The sequence below is a fragment of the Megascapheus bottae genome, chromosome 9, assembly GCF_031878675.1.
Source record: "Megascapheus bottae isolate mThoBot1 chromosome 9, mThoBot2.hap1, whole genome shotgun sequence".
NCBI lineage: Eukaryota > Metazoa > Chordata > Mammalia > Rodentia > Geomyidae > Megascapheus > Megascapheus bottae.
Genome location: NC_143517.1, coordinates 5,102,054 through 5,106,884, shown reverse-complemented (window position 1 = coordinate 5,106,884; position 4,831 = coordinate 5,102,054). Strand labels below are relative to the sequence as shown.

The following is a 4,831-nucleotide window of genomic DNA, read 5'->3' as shown; positions in this document are numbered from 1 at the left end:
CTTCATTCTCAGCAAGAAAACAGAAAATACACAGAAAGGTAGTAAGTTCCTGAGGTGCTGAATAACACTCCCCCCACTCCCCTCTACACCCCAGTAAACATCCAGAAAAATCACAATATCTGTGGGACATTTGGGTGACTGCTCCCCAAAAAGATGGTGTTAGAAGACTTCAGGGCAGTTGTGCTTAAACTTCAGTGAGCTGTCAAATTGGGAATTGTGAGTGGGCTCAGCAGTTCTGATCAGGCAGGATTTGTGGCTGCTGGTTTGAGGACAATATTTCTCCAACCTCTTGTCTGTGACCATGGAGTTTTGGGTTCTAATCCAAGCTATCACCCAAGTAACTTGCCCCCCCCTCAAGGTTTCAAGTCTTGGTCTCTTAGTGGTGGTGGTCAGAATAGATTGGGCCACTCCATATGACACTTTAGCAGAGGCTAATTTCCAGGAAGATTCTGGATCTTATGCATCCTCAAATTTACATAATTTTGAAAAAGAATTAAAAGTTTGGCTAAAGCTATATTCTGATTCTGATTAAGAAAACCAAAGCAAATGAGCTGAGTGTTTATGGCTCACCTACAATCCTAGCTACTCAGGAGGCTCCAGTCCAAGCATCTTAGTTTGAAACCAGCCCAGGCAGATAAATTTGAGAGACACTTATCTCCAACCAACCACGAAGAAGCAAGAATGGATGTATGGCTCAAGTAGTAGATCCATCACTTCCTTTACCTGAATTCTGGGATAAGCTGTGGTGTTTTCCTCCTCTTCAAAACCAGCAGCTCATTATCTCCAATCTCGTAGTCATTCTGAGCCTCCTGCCTCTTCTCCTTTTTCTAGACTTAAATGAAAAAGTCGAGCAAGAACAGGAGGTTTTGAGTTCAAGCCCTAGTACCAGCACACAGACAGACAAAAAAGAAAATTAATGGGCCCAGAGTGAAGCCTAGTATTAGAGTGCTTGTCTAGCATGCATGAAGCCCCGGGTTCGAGTCCTTAGTACCACATACTCACAAAAAGCTGGAAATGGCACTATGGCTCAAGTGTCAGGGCATTAGCCTTGAGCAAAAGGTGTCCAAGGACAGTGCCCAGGCCTTGAGTGCAAGCCCCAGGACTGGTCAAAAAAAGAAAAAAGAAAATAAAATTAAAGCAAATGTAGTTTAGATCACTGTCATAATGTCAGAAAATACCATATTTGTGTGTGCGCGCATGCGTGTGTGTGTGTTTTCTAGGTCTTGAACTCAGGGCCTGAGTTTTGTCTCTGAGATATTTTGCTTAAGGCTAGTGCTTTACCTCTTGAACCGTAGCTCTACCTCTAGCTTTTAGGTGACTTATTGGAGATGAAGTCTCACAGACTTTCCTACCTGGGATGGCTTTGAACCATAATCTTCAGATCTTAGCTTCCTGGATAGCTAGGATTATAGGCTTGAGCCACCAGAATCTAGTACCATCATATTTATATTAATTATTACTTGACACACTTCAACAAGGGCTTCAAGCTTGGTAGGCAGGCACTCTGCTGCTTGATCTAGCCCTCTAGCTCCCATTGTCTTTAATTGCCTCTCTGTAGGACAATTATTATGTACTCTGATTTTCTAATGATGAAATTAGAAAACCTTTCTGGAATGATTGATCACAACTTGTTTGTTTTTATACTAATCGTCTAGAAATTTCTCTCAGCTTTCAACCAGCAATGTCATTTAAAGCGTTGAATTATTATTCGATTGGTGAAAGCTATTAACTCTTTTTTTATCTGGCTGTATGACTTCCTGTGCAGCATCTAACCTTAAATGCTCTTTGAGTTGTTAGCCTAGTTTGTGTGTGTGTGTGTGTGTGTGTGTCCTTGTTGCAGTAGTTTAGGTCTTAAGTTATTGTATTTATTTTCTATCCCTACTATTAACAACACGGTGGTTTAAAACAGCATAAATTGATTCCTTTGCAGTTTTGGAAGTCAGAAGTGCTTAGTGGAGCTCAGCAGGCTAAAACCAAAGCCTGCAAGTATACAAGGCTGTGTACTTGCTCGGCTTCCAGAACTCATTGCTTTCTTCACTTGCATTCTCAGCTGTAGTTTCTTCCTCCTCATAAGAAGCAGCTGTGCAGTTCTGGGCACTGGTGTCTCATGCCAATCATCCTAACTATTCTGGAGACTGAGGTCTAAGGACCAGGATTTGAAGTCAGCCAATTCATAAAAGTCCATGAGACTCATCTCTAATTAATGACCAGAAAAGTGGAAGTGGAGCTGTGGCTTCACGGGGTAGAGTGCTAGCCTTGAGCAGAAAACTCAGGGTCATCGGGCTCTACATTCAAGCCCTGTGACTGTCCTTTACCACTCCAATTAAAAAAAAAACATGAAAAATAAAAACCCAGCAGTGCAGTACCTCCAGTCTCCTAGCTACTTCAAACTCCTGCCACTGTGTTCTACTTACAAAGACCCCGGAGATTATGTGGAGCCATGCGGATAATTCAGGGCAACCTTCCCCCTGCCTAATCAGCTGAGTAGCCAACTCAGTTCCATCTGCAGCCTGACTTCTCTTTTAAAAGCTCCAGGGGTAAGGTTAAAATGTCTGTAGGGTCTTGTTATTCTGCCTATCATAGTTATCTTCGTGGATGCTAATATTTCAAATCAGCAAAGCATGTGATTCTTTCTCAATGGGTCTTAAACTTTTTTCCTAAATCACTTCTCAATATCAGATTTTTTTTTTCAGTTGAAGAAACCCTAGGTGAAAAGCCTATCATTTGTAAAACGCTGAAGTGGTCACCATCTTCAGAAGACAACTTTTCTGTGATAAGCTAAGTTCTGTGGCCTAATCCCCTGTGACATTCTGGTGCTGTGGGAGCTGCCACAGTGGTTGGGGCAGGATTCCAGGAAAAAATTCCCACCACTTAATTCCAGGCAGAGGTGATTAACCTACAGATGCAGCCCACTAACCCTAGTAATTATAGCCCTAGCCTACCTTCCACACCCCCAGGTCCAGGAAATGTCCCCATAACAGTGACAGCCTTATGAAAGATGAACCTGGGAAGCCATCATTAAGATCCTTCTTATGCCTTAGCAGAAGAACAGGGCTGAGGCTTAGGCTTCACTGGTTTTATGGCATCACTGCTTGATGACCAAGTTGAAGGAAGCTTAGGATTAGTCTGTGCTGGCCTCCAAATTTGAGATTGGTGCATTCTCTAAACATACCAATAAGCAAAAACCAAATAAACCCAACTCACCAGGAATACTGCTAGTAGTGTAAATACTACACATTTATAGTATAAAATATGCATATTTATTTAGTGTGTGTTTTGACATAGGGTCTCACTACCTGGCCCAGGCTGCAAACTCCAGATCCTCCTCCACCTCCTGACATGACAGGCGTGCACTGCCGCACCTCATTATGTTTACTCACTGCCAAGAAAATAAGAGTGAGGCTGAACCAAATTAAAAAGTTTCTGCACAGTAACAGAAACAATGATCAGAAACAAGAGACAAGTTACAGAATAGATCTTTACCAGCTACTCGGTGGATAAGAGATTCATGTCCAGAACATATAATAGTTAAAAAATTAAAGTTAAAGAACCAATTAATAAATGGACAAATATTTGAAACCCTAGGTGAAAAGTGCAAGCCCTATGACTGTCTCCCCCACCTCTAAAAAGTCCCACAAAAAACCCAGCAGTTGAGTACTTTCAATTTCCTAGTTACTTCAAACTCCTGCCACCATCTTCTGCTTACAAAGATCCCAGAGATTATGTGGAACCATGTGGATAATTCAGGACAACCTTCCCTTTCTTCTCTCAGGAGAAGAAATACAAATGACAAATAAATGCACGAAGAAAGATTTAGCATCCTTTGGCATACTAAGATTTCATGTTACCCTACTTAGAATGGCAAACATCAGGAAAACAAGCAACAAATACAAGGGAGGATGCAGACTGTGTGGAAGGAAGGAGCTCTTTCTTATACACAGGTGGTAGCAAAGGAGTACAACCACTATGGATGCCAGTATGGAAGCACCCCAAAGAACTAAAACTATGCCTAGTTGATGACCCTCACATACACACTACTGTGAAGGAGTCTACATCAGTATACAAGACAGACACCTACACATGCATGTTTCTTGAAGCTTTGTTCATAACAGTGCAATGAGTTGAGGTTCCCAAGAACAACTAAGTGAGTATATGATATATATGTACCACGGAATGTTACTCAGTCATAAAGAAGAATGCAATGATGTCATTTTCAGGAATATAGATGAACCTGGAAGTCATCATGTTGAGTGAGACAAGCCAAAGTCAAAAAGTCCAAATACTCTGATTTTCTTGTTTGTAAAGTCTGTAAAGACATATGCATACATACGTATATGCCTATAAACGCAATATAAAATAAACATAAAAATAGAGATCGCTTACGAGACTACTTTATAGATGTATGTATGTGTGTGTGTGTGTATGTGTGTGTTATACTTGCACTATGGTACTTTTGGGGAGAGGAAGAGGAAAGGAGAAGGAAGTAAAATAAAACACATTAGATTTAAGCATGACAATAGCTTAAGACATCTCACTGAAAGCTGTTGAGCAATAGGGGGATGGAATAGGGAAAGAGAGGTGATAGGATTATTCTGATTGATAAGCATTGAATCGAACAAGAGGGTGAAACAGCTCTGTTGGGGGGTGGGTAGCAGTAGGAGTAACAAATGTGTACAGAGAGGGTGAATACAAAGTAGTTTGTTGGCATGTATGGAAAGAGAAAAATAAAACTTGTGGAAATTGTTTTAGAAGGGAATGGGAGGTAAGAGAATATAATAGAGGGGGGAGGCTGATCGGGTGCTTGGTAAACGTGTATGGAAATGCCACATGA

General features: G+C 41.2%; 1 long non-coding RNA gene across 1 annotated transcript; it reads right to left on the bottom strand.

Moving 5' to 3' along the window:
* Window positions 1-3,304: 3,304 nt before the first annotated feature.
* LOC150058712 (uncharacterized) lies at window positions 3,305-4,058 on the bottom strand. Its single transcript, XR_016536551.1, has 3 exons — window positions 4,032-4,058; window positions 3,659-3,762; window positions 3,305-3,379 (listed from the first exon to the last, which is right to left on the bottom strand). It is a non-coding gene; the product is annotated as an uncharacterized LOC150058712 (long non-coding RNA).
* Window positions 4,059-4,831: the final 773 nt, after the last annotated feature.